At 38.7% G+C, this 19,585-nt stretch overlaps 1 non-coding gene across 1 annotated transcript; it reads right to left on the minus strand.

Moving 5' to 3' along the window:
- Window positions 1-4,924: 4,924 nt before the first annotated feature.
- On the minus strand, window positions 4,925-5,031 carry LOC145151632 (small nucleolar RNA R71). The gene has a single exon (XR_013732196.1). It is a non-coding gene; the product is annotated as a small nucleolar RNA R71 (small nucleolar RNA).
- Between the last annotated feature and the right edge of the window lie 14,554 nt (window positions 5,032-19,585).

The following is a 19,585-nucleotide window of genomic DNA, read 5'->3' on the forward strand; positions in this document are numbered from 1 at the left end:
GCCAGAGGGTAGCGGACCCGGATGCTCCGGATAGACTGAAGGCCTGGTAAGGAGGCCCAGTCAGAACAAACGCCCGGCGAGCGGACCAGGGAGGCTGTAGGCCCTGAAGGGCGGTCCAGTCATGCCGAAGGCTCGGTGTACGTTAGTTTTTGTAATCTGTGGAGGCATTGAATTGCCGCAGCAGTAGGTAACCTGCGATTCTGTTTTGGTGGAAACCTCAAATTATCAGGATAGAGTGTAAGTGGTATGGAAGTGACAACTGTTCAGTAGAGTTGTCTGTCCGGAAGTCAGACCGATTTCGGGATTCCAAGATTCAAGATGCCGGAGCGTGTTCGAATGAATGTTCTGTAAAGGCTCAGGGGAGTTGTACTCGATTGTGACGAACGAGAGGATTGTGGGCGAGACGCAAGGATAGATCCTTGGATCTCCAGTTATGAGTGGACCCGAGTTATGTTCATGGAGGTATTCCAATCTAGGGTATTCCATTATGAGGATGATCGAACCCTATGATTGACTGGACTTGATGTGTTTGGTAATCCAGCCCGAGGCTGATTGGGCCATGCATGAGTGTTCGTATTTATTAGTGGACTGAGCATGTATGATATTTTGAGAGCGGGAGGATGCATTATCCTGTCAGCTCAGAGGGTTCGCTTAAGGAAGAGGAAAGTTGGGGTTCAGATGCGTTGGATCATCAGGATTTTGTCAGTTGGCAAAGTGGCTTGTAGGTTAGACCTTTCTAACAGGTCCGGTTGAGTTTTGCATCATCTTTCACGTTTCACAGTTGCGAAAGTGTGTCATGGATCAGGAGGCGGTAGTATCGTTGGATGACATTCAGGTTGGTGAGCGCCTGGATTATGTGGAGAGGCCTGTGGTCATACTGGGAAGAAGGGTGAAGGTTCTGCGGAACAAGGAGGTACCCTTGGTAGTGGTACGGTGGGAGCACCAAAGAGAGTCTGAGTGGACGTGGGAGCCGGAGGCAGCGATGTGGGAGCACTATCCAAGGTTGATCACCGCAGCAGACTTCGAGGACGAAGTCTAGTTTAAGTGGGGGAGAATTGTAACGCCCCGATTCCCGAGTATCAATTTGGGGTTATAAATTCTCATGATTTCAAGGTTTACTCGACGAGTTGGTGGCCTGACTCGCCGAGTAGCAGCGGGTTAGTCCGTGAGTTTAAGTGACCTACTCGCCGAGTCCAAGAAGGGACTCGATGAGTAGGAGCTGGAAGGTAAAACCCTAAGTCCCGGGGTTTGGCACCCTATTTAAAGAATCATAAGCCACCTTCAGCCTCTTTACAGTCCCTTGAGAGCTTACCAAACCTTAATACTTGTGTGTGTGCTCCATTTACATGTTTCAAGTCTTGGAAGAAGATTCTTAGAGAGAGGAACTTGAAGAACAAGTAGCTAGCAGTAAGGAGCTTGTGTGGATCTGAAGTCTACCTCAGTTTAGCATCATTTGAAGGTAACGAGTTGTTACCTTGACCTTGTTCTTTCTAGATCTCTTCATGTTGAAGATTAGGGCTTTTATAGCATGGGTGATAACCATTTTCGGGTATGAGCTAGGATCTGAAGTTGCAACTTCAGATCTGAGCTCATCTTGGACTCTAAAGCCATAAAGTCTCCAGCTTTAGCAAGCATGACCCCTCATGTTGAGATAAACCCCATTGTAAGCTTGAGATTAATATTCTAAGCCTATAGAGCCTTGCATGCACGTAAAGGTTGCAACTTTACGTGATAAACTTGCATTGGGAAGCTGGATCTACAATTTGGAGCCTTAGCATGGCTTAAAATCGTCTGTATAAGTAAAGGACTGAAGAGACTCGGCGAGTGTATGAACAACTCGGCGAGTCCAATGAAGATTGTCGTAGACTCGACGAGTGGTATGAACGACTCGGCGAGTCCGATGAAGGTTGTTGTGGGCTCGGCGAGGCAGTCGAGTGACTCGGCGAGTCGGCGAGGGTTTTCCCAAACTTTGGACACGTATGAACGCGGCGAGTTATAAAGGGAAGACTCGGCGAGTTGGCCAAGGAGTTACGGCTATTGACACTCGGAACTCGACGAGCCACACAAGTGACTCGGCGGCTTGGCAGGTTATGCAAGGAACTCGGAGAGTAGCTAAGGGTACTCGACGAGTTAAGGTCAACATGGACTGTTGACCTTGACAATTGACTTCTAAGGGTATTTTGATAAATTGGATATTTATAGCAAAGGACATTGGTGTATATAGGTGTTGGAGTTGGAACTACATCTGGAAGAGTTTGACACTACCTTCCGAGCTACTTACGAGGTGAGTTATCCTCACTATATCGACAGGGTCTACGGCACCAAGGCCTGCCCTTTATCGGATATGTATCCAGGTATTGTATGATATGTTTATTGATCTACTAGATCTGCGTCCTGGTAGTTAGGACGATATTATGTTAGTGACCTGGTTTAGGTCGGTATCCTGGTTATAGGATGTTGCTATGCTATACGATAAGTTAGATCAGTTTGTTTTCTATAGACTGTTATGTGATTATTTGTTATATGTGCACATGGTTGTTTGATTGGGGGTTGGGTTGAGGCGGGTCCTGCTTTGTGCTGTAGGCCAACATACTGAGGGCGGACTGGATAGAATGCAGACCCGGGAAGGGCACATAGTGATATTGCCATATTTATACATAGTTTTAGGCAATATTGATCTACATTTTATTTAATATTTTGGTTATTTGCACAGAATTATGGTCCTTATAAGGATAAAATGTTATTTGCAGCCAAAATAAAGCATTTTCGAAGATAGGGACCAGAAGTGACAATATATGGAACATTGGAGACTTGGAGTACAAAAGATGAAGAAATTCACGGATTCAACTGAAACCACGACGTGGCCAAGTATACCACGACGTGGCACGAATATTCTAGAAGATAAGTTTACGTGAAGAAGGAGGCCTTGCCCGATACAGATAACTCCTTAGCCACGACGTGGAGCTTCCTGCCACGACGTGGAATGCGACTTTCCAGAATATATATAAACCATTCTCCATTACGATTTGGGGGACTTTTTTGGCGGAAGAAAGAGATCCCAGGAGACGATTCACAGCAGAAGTAAGGTTCTGGAAAAGGGTTTCAACACCAAAAGAGTGAAGGTCCATCATTTAGTTTACTTATTTGATACTTATAAACATGTTTCCTTATACTTTGATTTGTTTTAGTGTGTTAGTTGCTATCATGAGCAGCTGAAGCTAGCTACTCTTGTTTAGCTAGATGAAGCTTCTAACTTATGAATAGTTTAATTTTGTATGGATTTATTTAGTTGGTAACTTGCTTGTGTTTGATTTATAATTACCTAGCATGCTTATCGTTGTTTCTTTAGTTGCTTGATTCCATGTTCTGTGTAGCTTAGTGACCATTAACTGCATGAACTTGTTTACCTAATGATTTAGTGAACATTAAATTGTTAGAGCTAGGATTGACCACTCTTAGTCAGTAATTAAAGTAAATAAACTTAGCTGTGCTAGAGAACGTAGATTATGACTATAATTGCGTTTACATAATAAATCTTACATAGCATATTCATATTCATAATTGGTTCTGTGTTTAATTGTGTGTGACCATACATAGTTTTACATGAATTAATTAATTATTGGTAAAATTAGACTTAAATTACTAATATAATTAAAACCAACTTGATAATCCATAATTATTAGCTGGCCATAAGGACGAAGTGGATTCGAACTAAACAAGAGTGCTTTTACTTATTGATTGAATTTGAGCTAAGTTCGTCTGATCTTGTAAAATCAGATAAAACCTTTTTTTTAAACTTGGTAATAATTAGGCTAATTTGATAGTATGTAGATTAATTAGTAACAACGTTCCGTGTGATCGATACCCGACTTACCCAAGCTATACTATAATCTGACTAGGTACACTGCGTATAGGTGCATAGTTGGTCTAAGTTTGTTAGGTTATAAATATTAAAATTAGTGGGTACTTTTGTGCACATCAAGTTTTTGGCGCCGTTGCCGGGGAATGGCTTAGTTTATTGTTTATTTATTTGCTTTAGATTAATCGATCCTTTTTTAGGGGTAAAACCCGCAAAGAGTTATTTTTCTAGCATAGTTTATTTTTTTACACGTTACAGAAGTCACGACGTGGAGTACCCTTCCACGACGTGAAAACTGTGATTTCCAGTTTTTTGTTATTTTATTTTCATTTTTTTTTAGTTTAGTTCAGTTTTACGTTTTTATTTTTGTTTTTACAGGAGTTCATGAGCAGAGGTTCTAACACACCTTTGGTGCCACCACTTGAAGATCCTGAGTCTGCAATTCAAAAAAAGAAGGATAAGAACATGAAAGAAGATCAAACACCAAAGAAGACACCTTTACAAGAACTGAAATCAGCCTTTTCAAGGAAGTCAGGAAAGAAAACGGGAGAATCGAGTTCAGCCTCAAAGAGCAAGTTTGAAGTTTTCGATCAATTTCCTAATCCACACGAGACCGAGTACGAATCAGAAAACGAATTTGGACTTTATACGAGTGAACCCGAGAATGAGCCGGAGAACGAAATGGTGAACATTGATGAGACGGCCATGGAGGATTACAAGAAGCGCATTCGAGACGATGTGGGGCCGGGTTTAATACATCCTGCGATACCTGCCAATGCCACATTCGAGTTAAAGGGACATATCCTTACTGCACTCAAGGATATCCCATTCTATGGGAAGGATCATGAGGATGCTTTTAAGCATTTAGACGAGGTCAATGATATTGCAGATTATTTTAATACTCCTAATATCCCAAGGGAGACAGCTTTGTTAAGGATGTTACCAGTCACTTTCAAGGGAGCTGCAAAAGACTGGTTGAAGGCTCTTTCATCTGGTACAATCACCTCATGGGCCCAATTGCGTGAGAAATTTCTAGATCAGTTTTTCCCACCCTCCAAAATCTCTAAACTCAAGAAGGCGATTGCCAACTTTGAGCAAAATCCGGGGGAGGCATTATACGAGGCATGTGAGCGCTACAAGGGGTTGTTAAGGAATTGTCCTCAACATGACCTAAATATTCAGCAAGAAATGTCGATATTCTATGATGGGGTGAATGTCATGACTAGACAACTCCTTGATTCACAAGGACCATTAACAAAGAAGAACCCAATTCAGGGCAAGGAGCTGATTGAAGAATTTTCAAAGCACTCTCGTGAGTATCACAACCCAAGACGCGATGGAATAAAAGGCAGTGGAGGTGCACAAACTGAAGAGATGGCTACTGTGATGGCAATGCTTAGCACTATGGATAAGAGATTGACCCAAATGGACCAATCAATTCATGCAATTCGAGTTGGTTGCGAGAGATGTAGTGGCCCGCATTTGACAAGAGATTGCAATATGGATGAATATGGAAACAAGAAAGCTCAAGTTTGCTATTCGAGTGGGGACAAATACGATGAAGATTGGAGGAAACCAAAGAAGGAGTGGCTGCCTTACGATGAATACAAGAAGCAAAAAGAAGAGAAATTTAGGCAAACTGGCCGGGGTTTTTACCAAAGAGAGCAACCACCAGCTGAGAAGAAAGTTGATCTAGAGACCATGTTAATAAAGTTTATGGAAGCTTCAGAAAAAAGGCATGATGCTACTGATGCTATGATGATTGACCAACAATCATTATTAAAAAATCACCAAGCTTCCATCAATAACCTTGAAGTACAACTTGGTCAACTTACCACTTTGGTTAATGAGAAAATGTTCCCGAAAAATCCTGAAAAGAAGACCCAATCTCACGTGATGGCCATAGATATTGAAGAAGAGGCGATTTCTGAGTTCCTAGAAGCCTTAGAAGTGGAGCCACAACAGCCCGATCCAAAACCGAAGAAGCAAAAATTCGAGAACAAAAATGTAGCTGAAGTACAGAAACCACGTCGTGGGAATCATATGTCCACGTCGTGGCCTCGGTCTGATCAGAAAATTCCAGAAACCGTCTCGATTTATAAACCACCTTTGTCATTCCCGTCTAGAGCTAATCTCAGTCCACTGGAGAGAGAATATCTGGAGTTTATCAAGCAATTGAAGGGTATTCCTATTAATACTCCTTTTATTGATTCGCTTGCAAAAGTTCCAGAATATGCTAAGTTCCTACAAGACTTGTTAGACACTCGTCAGCAATTAAAGGAGAATTCTAAGGTGATTCTAAGTGAGCAAAGCTCAAATGCTGTGTTGGGAGAGATACCTAAGAAGATAGGGGATCCTGGACGACTCACTCTCCCATGTGAGTTTGGGAATAATATGAAGGTTTATGCTTTAGCCGATTCTGGGGCTAGCATAAATTTGATGCCTTATTCGTTTTATCAAAAGTTAAATATTCAGAAAATGAAGGGTACTAAGATGACTATTCACATGGCAACCCGTTCAGTGACACAGCCCCGGGGCATTGTGGAAGATATTCTCGTGAAAATTGGGAAATTCGTTTTTCCAATAGATTTTGTGGTTTTGGATATGAAAGAAGATCCCAATGTACCAATTATTTTTGGTCGCCCGTTAATTAACACTGCTGGAGCTCTGGTTGATATACGCGAGTCCAAGCTCACCTTGAGAGTTGGGGATGAGAAGGAAATTTTTGGAATAGAAGATGGTTTCCAAAGGAGTAATGCTTAAGAAGAGGTTTTCAACATTGATGAAGAGAATGAACTTGAAGAATTAGAGAAGCTCATGGAAGAAGAAATCAAAACGATTCAACAAGTTAAACGAACAAAGCCGAGAGCATCTGTTCCATTTTTAGTTGAAGTCATTGCCTACATGAATCCAACTTCTTGGGTAAGCAAGGAAGATGATGAGATGTCGCGTGATGAAGAGGAGGTTACTTCAAAAGTAACAAGTCCAGTGGTGAAAGAAGAAAAGGATACTATGGAGCTTAAAGATGATGAAGAATTGAAGATTCAAGGGATCAAACGCAAGCTCGATGGAAACGAAGTCAAGGCTAAAAAGGAGAATTCTAAAAAGGTGTATATTCGTCGAGTGCAAGCTTACAAGAGGTGTTTCAAGGAGCAAAAGATCCTGGTGGTGGACTCTTCTAACGAGTCAACGTACAAGGCACGAAGTCCGGCTCATGACTCCATCAAAAAGAAGCGCTTCTCGGGAGGCAACCCGAGTTTGGTTTGCATTTTCTTTTCTTTTCTTTTCTTTTCTTTTTAGTTTTTGAGTTTTTGATTAGGGAAGCTATCAACTCATCGTCTAAATACTGTTAAGGGAAAAAAAAATATTTTGCTGTGGGGTGCTTTGGTAATAAATGGAACACAATGGACTTAAAAAAAATTTAGTTAACTTTATTTTGTTGACCAGACATCATCCACGTCGTGGTCTGATGCACCACGTCGTGATCTTAGGCAGAACATGGGGACTATTTGAGACCTGAACAGATTAATGTATTATAAAAACCACGTCGTGGTAACGCCTTCCACGACGTGGCCTTTAAAAAGTCACGGGGGGGGGGGGGGGGGCAGTTCTTAAACCCTTTGACCACAAGTGTTCCCCATTTGTTTATTGCCGCACGAACGAAAGGAGTCCCCACAGCCGATTTTTTTCAGTTTTTCTTCCAAATCTCTTGCATTCTCTTGTCCTTTTACTCAATCGGGTATGTGTTTCATGCTCTAATAGTTGCTACTTATCCCAATTTTATGTATTTAGTGGGTTAGGGTTTCTTTAGAAATTAAATTGTCCCAAATTGGTTATATTGGTTAGTATTTTTACTTTGAATGCTCTTAAAATGGCAGAAGGATCAAACCCCAAGTGTTAAATTGCTAGATTTGGACTGTATTTTGATCGAGGGTAGTTCATGTCACGACTGCGAGACCACGACGTGGCGTGCCAAGCCACGACGTGATTCCTGGGCGACCAGTTTTATGCTTTGTTTTTGATAACATATTTTAGGTGTTTTGTTTTTGTTTTGGTTTGTTTTTGACCATTGCAGGAAGATGGCACCTAGAAGGGCTGTTCAGCAGGACAATGACCCAATTAATGTCGCGAATATCCATCCGTTATATCGATTTCCGCAAACCATTTCACGGGCCTTGTTGACGACTTATCAGAACCGTTTGGGATGGTTATACAATAGGGAGTTTGCTATAGCTCCGATTGTTGACTGGGGATGGCTTGGCGGTGTTGGAATGGTTGTTGAATTGGAGCGCCATTGGACGAAAGTATATGAGGGAGACCATTTTTCCTTTACTTGCCATGGATGGAGGAACTTGTTTGCGATCCAAGAACCCGTGTACCGGGAATTATCAGTGGAGTTTTTTCTCTACTGTGAGCTTTGAAGAACGCACCATTGATTTTGATTATAACCGGGCACTAGTTTTCCGGTTGGGTGGGGTGTATCGGGAATGTAGTCTCCGGGAATTTGCATGGCGCATGGGGATCTATACGGAAGTGGAGACTCAATCCCCGTTCTTTGTTCCATTTTTACTTGGTTGCGTTCGGGATTTTGCGCCCGGTATTTTTGATACTCAATTTTGGCGTACTATCGCAAATCACGAGTACACTTCTCGTGATTCAAATGAAGCACAAATTCGGAACCCGGTGCATCGTTTTCTTCACCGCCTTATCACCTTTTCTATCAATCATAAACATCATGGTGATAAGGTTTCTTTACAAGATTTGTTCTTTTTGTGGAGTATTATTACTCCCGGGGTGTGTTGTGATCTTCCTTACATGCTAGCAAAGTTTTTGGGAAAGAAAGCGGTCAGTTCACGACAAGGAAGTCCAATCACGGGTGGACATTTGGTCACCCGTCTTGCCCGGTCATATGAGATTTTGTCCCACGAGTTTGTGCAAAACCTTACCCGTTTGCCAGACAATGATTTAACTATTCAGCTTTTAGGTGTTATGCGAGTGGTGGTCGATGTCGGGGGAGGTTATGTTATACCCCCGGAAGATGGAGAGCAAGGGATGGAACAACCGGAGCAACCTCCTGCGAGAAGACAAAGAAATGTTAGAGCCCGGGGAGAAGTTGAGAGAGACCGTCACCCGGGAGGAGTACCCATCGACCCGTTTCAAACCCGGGTTGGGTCATATTTGGATAATATCCGTGGTGGGATGAATTACAACATACAAGTTTTGGAGGCGATGTTTTCCCAAATGGGTGTGGCGCGACCGCCCGCAGTGCCACCGCAATGTCCTTACATTCTGACATGGGAAGAGCTGTGGATCCCGAGGGACGATGGGGAAGGACCGAGTGGAGTGTAGGGACGAGAGGATGATGATTGATTCCTTTGCTGTTTAGTTTTTAGTTTGTTTTTTTAATTTTTTTATTTTATTTTGTGTGGTGTTAGTTAATTTTTGAACTTGGTTTGTTGATGTAAGACTTTGGTAAACTATTATGTTACTCTTTTAGTTTTTTTGGTTGTTTGATTACAGCTTGCTAAGGAGTCTTGAGAAGGAGTAAGGTCGAGTCAAGAGTCGTGACCCACAATTTGAAATAAGTGTGGGGTGCATTAAAGAGAGGGAGGATAGAGTCAACAAGTTTCTTATTTTATACAACATTAGAAGAGTCTTAACCCATTAAGACGTTAGTCAAGGTGCTAGGATGAAGAAGTGAAAAATTTTAATTTTCTGAAGGTCCAGTTTCCACGACGTGGTGCACATATTTTCACGTCGTGGATTGTTATAACTGGGATATTCTGTTCGCGTTTTTATACGATACCACGACGTGGTATTCTACACCACGACGTGGTTTCTAATTTTTTTCACTATTTTGAAGACCATTGGGTGTTTTACCAAATGGCTTTCCACGTATCTTCTTGGGGTCGTTTTAAAGACTATTATGGCTCGTTTTCCTCCACCATATACTGTGGCTTCAAGTCCGAGTTTTTATTTTAAAGAGATCCATATTCGAGATGCACGTTTTTCCACACTTTTGGAGTTTCGTTCACGCCGCTATCCCAGGGGAGTCTGTTCCTTTTTCTCCCTTCTCTTAATTTTGATTTATTTTATGCATATAATGAGGGCATTGTATGAGTTAGTATGGGGTAGGGGGTAGAAAAAGTAAATTGCTAGATAATTTGGTAAATTTTAAAATTTCTATTAATTGGATCTAGTAGCAATATTTTGAACTGTACTTGCTAGTGGAATGATTCGATAAGAGCTCAAATGTTTAGTTGAGCCGATATACGTTATAATGCATTTGTGGCCTCCCTTATTTTAGTGAAATCATGGAACAAAAACATAACCCTGCTTAGTTTGAGGATTGCAATATGTTTAGCAGCCTAAACTTGAAATGTATACAGGAAAGATATGTCTTAACCAATAAAGGTTGAAGTTAAGTGCCCCTGCTTAAGCATGTAGGTTATTGAGTGATATAAAAAGTGAGATACATGTAAAAAAAAGAGAAATTGCCAAAAGTAAAGAATTGAAGAATTTTGGAGCATAAAAGTATCAAAGTATGAAGATCAAAGATCAAAAATTCTGAAGAAATTCAAAAATTTGAAGATGCCAAAAATCATGAAAGAAGTGAATTCAAAGAAATCAAAGATCAAACATCAAAGAAAAGAAGAATTCAAGAGCTCCAAGTTGTGGTATCTTCTAAAAGTTGTAATTCTCTACTTTATGTATGCTTGGGTAGCTTTACAAAAATATCTTGAGGTTAGAAAGCTTTCTGAGGATGGATTCGGAGGGTTGCATAAAATGAGCATTGTTCGAAAGAAGTGGGTGATTGTTTATGAAGATTGTGAGTATTTAAAGTATGGGGGGGTCATTTAGGAAAAAAATTTAGACACAAATGCATGCGTTGAGGTCTTGGCATAATGGCTGAGCTGGAATTGGATTGTTCTATGTGATGCTAGTGATGAAGGTTTAAGTTTAAATAAGTAGATTTGCTTGAGGGCAAGAAAAGCCTAAGTGTGGGGTATGTTGATATTGCCATATTTATACATAGTTTTAGGCAATATTGATCTACATTTTATTTAATATTTTGGTTATTTGCACAGAATTATGGTACTTATAAGGATAAAATGTTATTTGCAGCCAAAATAAAGCATTTTCGAAGATAGGGACCAGAAGTGACAATATATGGAACATTGGAGACTTGGAGTACAAAAGATGAAGAAATTCACAAATTCAACTGAAACCACGACGTGGCCAAGTATACCACGACGTGGCACGAATATTCTAGAAGATAAGTTTACGTGAAGAAGGAGGCCTTGCCCGATACGAATAACTCCTTAGCCACAACGTGGAGCTTCCTGCCACGACGTGGAATGCGACTTTCCAGAATATATATAAACCATTCTCCATTACGATTTGGGTGACTTTTTTGGCGGAAGAAAGAGATCCCAGGAGACGATTCACAGCAGAAGTAAGGTTCTGGAAAAGGGTTTCAACACCAAAAGAGTGAAGGTCCATCATTTAGTTTACTTATTTGATACTTATGAACATGTTTCCTTATACTTTGATTTGTTTTAGTGTGTTAGTTGCTATCATGAGCAGCTGAAGCTAGCTACTCTTGTTTAGCTAGATGAAGCTTCTAACTTATGAATAGTTTAATTTTGTATGGATTTATTTAGTTGGTAACTTGCTTGTGTTTGATTTATAATTACCTAGCATGCTTATCGTTGTTTCTTTAGTTGCTTGATTCCATGTTCTGTGTAGCTTAGTGACCATTAACTGCATGAACTTGTTTACCTAATGATTTAGTGAACATTAAATTGTTAGAGCTAGGATTGACCACTCTTAGTCAGTAATTAAAGTAAATAAACTTAGCTGTGCTAGAGAACGTAGATTATGACTATAATTGCGTTTACATAATAAATCTTACATAGCATATTCATATTCATAATTGGTTCTGTGTTTAATTGTGTGTGACCATACATAGTTTTACATGAATTAATTAATTATTGGTAAAATTAGACTTAAATTACTAATATATTTAAAACCAACTTGATAATCCATAATTATTAGCTGGCCATAAGGACGAAGTGGATTCGAACTAAACAAGAGTGCTTTTACTTATTGTCACACCCCCAAACCAAGGATGACGGAAACGTCCGGGGGTGGAGGACTTCATGTATAGTATCACAACAACGAGTATGATAGTGCCCAAAGTAAATACAACCATCATAAATATAATAGAAAAAGTTATATAATAGTATGTGTTTACATGTTTCCAAACAATTACACTTATGATGACAAAAATGAAATGTTTGACGATTTAACGTCCCATCCTCAAAAGCGGTTAATTTCCTGTTTCACTGAATTCCTAAGAATACAAGTAGTTTGAAAAAGCGTCAACAATTAAGTTGGTGAGTTCATAAGAGTTTTATTTGAGAAAGAAGTCGTTTTCCTTGTAAAAAGCGATAGAGTATGATTTCAGAAAATTCAGTATTTTCTTTATTAAACGTGAAATGAATTCTCTTATGTTATGCAATAATGTACCCTAGAAAGACCTGTAGATTCCTTCTATAATCACCCAGTGTATATAAGTTATATAGAATTTAAGTTAAATAAACTGTCGAATACAATGGGTCTGCCCTAGATCCACAACCAAACAAGGAACAGGAAGTAATGCGGACCCACCAATTCTAAGTTGATTGCGACTATATTCTTATATAACTCTAGCATATACACTTAGCAATTATAGCCGAAGTCTAACAATTCTAGATGAAATGTAGTTTTGATAGAAATATGTTTCCAAAGAAAATCCCATATTTTCCTTATAAAAGTCATGTAGTCTTAAATGTCAAGACAGAGAATATGTGTGTGTTTTGTACTTATAATGTTCATAATGGTAATGTGTTTCCAAAGAATATCCAATATTTTCCTTATAAAAAGTCAAGTAGTCTTAAATGTCAAGACAGAGAATATGTGTGTGTTTTGTACTTATAATGTTCATAATGGTAATGTGTTTCCAAAGAAAATCCAATATTTTCCTTATAAAAAGTCATGTAGTCTTAAACGTCAAGACAGAGAATATACAAGTATTTTTCCATACTTAAAGTAATTCATGCAAGTTTAAATCGGCATAAACTCGTTTAATTTAGAAGTAAAATCCCTTTTCATTTTAGAATTTTTTTTCCTATAAACTTGAAAGATTGTTAACTCCCTATGTGAGTCGCTATAACCATACTACGACAGAATAACCTGCTGCGATGTTCTTCAGACGTCGGAAACGAAATGACATTTGTCACCCCCGATCGGCCGATCGGACTTATGCAAGCAGCATGGGTGTGTGTTGTCAATCCCAATATAGATCTATACACAATTATCACGCTCTCCCTACAAGAGACTCTGGTTATAACTAAATCAGGATTTTCTGTGGTACTTAAGAGTACCCCGAAGGAGAATGTCTCACAACTTACGTTAACTAGTTTACATATAGTTTTGAGTATAAAACCTCTTCCGTGGAGGAAGTGAAATCACCTTTTATAAAAATATATTTGTGATATAAATCCATAAACTATTACTATTATAGTTTATCAAGTAGTATATGAAAAACCCATTTGTTTTGAGAGTAAAACCTTTTCTATGTAGTATGCTTTTATCGAAAATTCATAAACTATACTTAATGTAGTTTATTATATGTGTTCGAAATGAATGGAGGAAAAACCTTAACATGAATGACTAATTTCTGTTTATGATGATAAACTAACAAGAATGCATCCAAACATTGAGAAACTTATCGTTATGCACTTTGCTCAACATACTACAAAGTGTTGTTAATATGGTAAACTATGTAACTAGTTTTTATCCTTTCTGCACTGTTTTGAAATCATCATAGAAAAATCATACGAAATCGAAAACTAACTCCGTAAACTCTGAGAGTTTAGAAAATGTGTCTAGTTTACTCATAATTTTTATTATGATTTTTAGAAGTCTCTAAGTTATGTGAAAGTGTTCATAATCACAGACTGGTCCGAATTCGTTTCTGAAATGATAGGCAGTTTTGTAAAAATCACCATAAATCGTAGAAACATCATATGGAGATGTGCAAGTAGTCATTTTAAAGGTATAAACCTGAACTATTTTCATATTATACAGTTTTGAAAGATATTAAGTTTAGGTTGGGTAAAATAGTTCGTGAACAGATCACAACTTTTCTGTTGTAAGCTGTCAAGTTGAGTTTTGAATATGTTTTGGTGTTTTAACTTGTATTCCCCCCTGAAAAATGAAGAAAACTAGAAAATGTAGGGGTATGAACTCACCTTGAGTGATGACTTGAAGAGTGGAAGGTTGAAGTTAAGGAATATCAAGCCAAGAGTACTTGATGAACACGGGAAGACTTGGATGATCCTAAGAACGATTTTTGGTGTTAATATATGAGTCAATGATCAAAGAGTGTTATGAAAACATGTAATAGCACTTGAGTTAGGAGGAAATACTTACCAATTAGTGAATAAATGACTCAAGAACACATCAAAAGTGTGGCTGAAAGTTGAGAGAAAAGAGGCCCTCGTGATGGTTTAAGAAGTGTATAATGTTTGATGGTGAAGCAAATGATCAAGGAAATCTCAGGCATTTACTTATATGAAGGGTTGCTGGAGCAAGTGGCTAGGATGAAGAGATGTTTGCCTTGGTTTGTGTGATGTGGATAAGGTTGGACCAATGAGAAAGTGACACATAGGAGGCAAGTGGGCACACTTGACCCACTTATGGGGTAGAATACTCTTCTTATTATAAAATAATGATTTATAATTAATAAATCCTTGAAAAATAATTAAAATAATAGTTATGTGGGTTAAAAATGATAAAAATATGAATTTGGTAAAAAAATCCCGTCAAAAACGGGCTTAGGAGGGGAAAGTAGTCAAAAACCGGCATTAGGGACCGAACCTGCGAGGTTCGGCTCTAAGGAGCTAAGAACCGAGAGTAGGGAAAAGAAGGAACCGAGAGTTGGCCGAGGGTCCGAAGGTCCGAAGGGGGAAGCCAAAGATCCGAGGTCTCGCATGGGGGGGGGGGCGAGGTTCTGTCACACCCCCAAACCAAGGATGGCGGAAACGTCCGGGGGTGGAGGACTTCATGTATAGTATCATAACAACAATTGTAATTGTAATTGAAGCAAACACAACCAACATATATATAATTGAAAAAGTTACATCATTGTATGAATTACATGTTTACGAATCAATTACAATATGTTGACAAAATATGAAATAGTAGACGCCTTAGCGCCCCATCCTCAAAAGCACTTGGTTACCTGTTTAATGATTTCCTGAGAATACAAGTTGTTTGAAAAAGTGTCAACACAAAGGTTGGTGAGTTCATAAGCTTTTGTTTGGTATTATTAAAAGGCTTTCGTTTGTAACAGTAGTATTTGTGTTAGAAAATCCAATATTCTCCTTAATGTGTAAATGTAGTCTTAAAACCCAAAGACCGAAATGTACAAGTAATTTGTCATATTTATAGTAAAACAATGCAAGTTTAAATCGACATAAACTCGTTAAATTTTAATGAAGTTCCCGTAAATTCCAATGTTTATTAATACTTTATGTGAGTTTATTATAACCATACTATGACCAAGGTTGCCTAAAACGACGTTCTTCAGGCGTCGGAAATGTTATGACATTTGTCACCCCAGACCTATCGGTCTAACTGTTGCATGCAGTTTAGGTGTGGGTTTGTCAAACCCAATATAGATCTATACACAAGTATCATGCTCTCCCTCAAGGAGACTCTGGTTACAATACAGGACTTAATGGTAATTTGAAGTAAATGTCTCATAAAGTCATTAACGGAATTACGTGTTATGAAAACTTGGTACCGTATGGCCGTACCTTGCTTAATGAAAATATCCTTTGTATAAATGTACCCTTTTTAAATGTATGTGTTATGTAATGTATCATAAACTATACCTATTATAGTTTATCAACCAAGGGTAGTACGTAGTAATGTATGCAAACTATATTCAAAATAGTTTATTAAATGTTTGAATGTATCGGTTGTACTTTGATTATAATCACTTGTTATTCTTTATATTTTATATGTCCAAATCCATTTGTAAACTGATGTGTGTCTAAATATTAAGATAAAATGTTATATATTGCAATAACATATAATCACATAAAGATATACACCTTGCTCAACATGTTACAAGGTGAAATGAAATTGACAGCAACTTTTCGTTGAATACAGTTTCTGTTACTGTTCTTAGAAAATTTATAGAAAAATCATCGAAGCTCTAAATCCAAATCCGCAAATTCTGAGAGTTTGGAATATGAGTGTAGTTTGTTCGTAAATTTTATCATGATTTTTAGTGATCTATAACAGAGGTGAAAATGTTCGAAATCACAGACTGGTCCGGGTTTGCCTCTGAAATGACAGACAGTTTTGTAAAAATCACCATAAATTGTAGAAAAATCATATGGAGATGTTCAAGTAGCCATTTTAAAGCTAAGAGTTTGAACTACTTGCACCTGGAACAGTTTTGAAAACTAAAATATTTAAGTTGACCAAAACAGTCCGTGATCGAAGTTCATCTTTTCTGATGTAATCTGATAGAAAAAGTTTAATTGTGTTCTTGATGATTTTACTTGTATTCCCCCCTTAAAACTTAAGAAAAACATGTAAATGTAGGGGTATGAACTCACCCTATGTGGTTTCAGTAGATGAAAGTGAGAGAGAGGAAGTGTTCAACCCAAGAACACTAAGAAGATGTCTTGATGATTCGAGAATCTAACATCGAATAAGATGGAATTTGTGTAAGATATCAATGATTTGAGTAGAATGGAGTGTAATAATTATATGAATGATGAAGATACTTACTAATTGAAGAAAGAAATCCCTGAAGAAAGCCTTGAAGTTCTTGAAGTTGAGAGAAAAGATGAGAGAATTTTGGAGAGTGTCCTTTGGTTGCTAAGTGTAGAATGAAAGAACTTTATGGAGAATGAGGAGAGAGGATCAATCCTCCAGCTCTTAGAACGTGGGAAGAGCTGGAGATTGGGTGTAAAGGTCCACTAAGGAGACAAGGGGTAGTGGGAAAGAGTGGCTGATCATAGAGTGAGGTGGTGGTGGTGGTTTGCTTTTGCCATAAATTAAGGAAAAACAAATATTCCCTTAATAATTAGTTCAACCATTAATTCTTTTAATATATTTTTATAAAAACCCTGGAGATTTATATATTTTGGGGCCTTAGTTTATAAAATAAAGTTTTGGGTGAAAATCCCACGTTAAAATAATGAAAAACGGAGTTAAAACGAAGTCGTAGTCGAAAAACCGGTAAAAAGGGGCCGTCTGCGAGACCCCTCGCATGGAGGCCGGATTCGGACCCTCGCATGCGAGGCTGCTGTCTGATGGCTTTGGATTCGGTCCTGATGAGAGGCTTCGGATCCGAGGCCTCGGATGAGAGGCTTCGGTCCTGAAGCTTCAGTTCCAGGTCCTTAAGGCTATTTTACCCGTTTTTACCCCGTTTCAAGCGATTTTTGACCCGGTTAAGGGTCGATATGACCCAAATGATTACAAAAAGTTAAAGTAACTTTTGAGAGAGATTTGGGAGAGATTTCAAATAGAAAGAGATAGAGTGAAAACGATTTAGAGAGGTTTCGTTTGTGATTAATTTGAGTGTCCGGCTTCACAACGCAAGGTTCGTAAACCCCGTTAAACCGTGTTTTAGTGTCGTACACAATCCCGATGATTGTGCAATAGTGTTTTATCGCTTTGGTTCGTTGTTTAGCACTGTTAAGGCTAAGGAAAATCAAACACATGAACTTTCCAAATGATGATTTCTCATTAAAATAGCGAATTGTATAGTGATTACATAACGTAAACCCTAACATACAAGGGTTATTGGAGTTGACCGGTTTGACTTGTTGACTTTGTTTGACTTTGACTTGACCGAAATTTGACGGTTGTCACAGGTTCGGTCCTCGCTGCTGGCTTCGGTCCGAGGAGGCTTCTGACACATTCGGTTCTGACACTTTCGGTTCCTAAGAGGAGTTTCGGTTCTATATGGCTGTTTTTCGAGAAATCTTTCCGTTTTGCGTGATTTTTGACCAAGTTAAGGGTCGGGATGACCCGGATGACTATAAAAAGTTTGAGAGAGATTTTGGGAGAGATTTAGGAGAGATTTCACATACTTGGAGAGATTTGGGAGAGATTTCACATACTTGGAGAGATTTCACATACTTAGAGAGATTTGGGAGAGATTTCACATGTTTGGAGAGATTTGGGAGAGATTTCACATACTTGGAGAGATTTGGGAGAGATTTCACATACTTGGAGAGATTTCACATTCTTGGAGAGATTTGGGAGAGGTTTAACATACTTGGAGAGATTTCACATACTTAGAGAGATTTGGGAGAGATTTCACATGCTTGGAGAGATTTGGGAGAGATTTCACATACTTGGAGAGATTTGGGAGAGATTTAACCTTAGCCATTATTATCGCATAATCTCGCAAATGCAAGGTTCGCGAACCCCGTTATGCTTCGTTAATGATCGTTTTAAGTCCCCGAAAGGGTCCTTAGTCGTGTTTTGATGCGTTTAACTCCCTTTTTAGGGTTTTTACATTGATAACACATAGATTCGTCAAGACACTTGAATTTTTGACATACAAATACACATTTTTATACATAGAGTAACTTTTTAACATACAAGTACTAGTTAAGTTTGACCGGTTTGATTTGTTGACTTTGACCTTGACTTCGACTTGAATTTGACGGTTGTCATACTTATTGATTGAATTTGAGCTAAGTTCGCCTGATCTTGTAAAATCAGATAAAACCTTTTTTTTAAACTTGTTAATAATTAGGTTAATTTGATAGTAAGTAGATTAATTAGTAACACCGTTCCCTGTGATCGATACCCGACTTACCCAAGCTATACTATAATCTGACTAGGTACAATGCCTATAGGTGCATAGTTGGTCTAAGTTTGTTAGGTTATAAATATTAAAATTAGTGGGTACTTTTGTGCACATCACAGAGTCAGGCCGAAGGCTCGGCGAGCGGTTCGGATAGGCTGAAGGCCCCGAGAGGGCGGTCCAGACATGCCGAGGCTCGGAGAGTGGGCCAGATAGACTGAAGGCCCGGTGCGGGCAGACTAGTCATACTGTAGACTCGGATAATGGACCAGGTGGGACTGAAGGCCCGGTGCGGGCGGAGTAGTCACACTGCAGACTCGATATGCATGGTTGTTCTGTATTTGTTAACATGATATGATTATGGTTATATGAGGTTGGTATTTTGGGGGTAACTCAGTAAGCCTTCGAGCTTACATTTATCGACTATTGTTTCAGGTACAACGGCTGACCGCGGGAAGGCGAAGGCGTGACCGTACACTCCCTCGGTTTATGATTATGATTTCTGGGAACTCTGATATTAAAATATTTTGGAAAACCTTTTTGTAATAACTATTGGTATTTTGAATGTTTTAAAAGTTTAAATTTGGCTTGAAATTTATGGGTGTTACACAAAGTGTAAATAACTAGAAATCAAGGTGTTACAATAGCGTCACAAAGCTAATATTTATACGTAGATGAGTGCCACATGTATTATATATGAGTGTTGGTATAAAATGTAATACTTGTTATATAAAGAATATAGATAATAAAAGTTATAGAATGATTCCAATCCTGGTGGAAGGAATGGAAATCTGGAAGTCGGATTACATGTAACTTCTTTCAAAACTTTTGAATAA

The sequence above is a fragment of the Lactuca virosa genome, chromosome 1 (genome assembly GCF_052849685.1).
Source record: "Lactuca virosa cultivar CGN04683 chromosome 1, Lactuca_virosa_CGN04683_v6, whole genome shotgun sequence".
Classification (NCBI taxonomy): domain Eukaryota; kingdom Viridiplantae; phylum Streptophyta; class Magnoliopsida; order Asterales; family Asteraceae; genus Lactuca; species Lactuca virosa.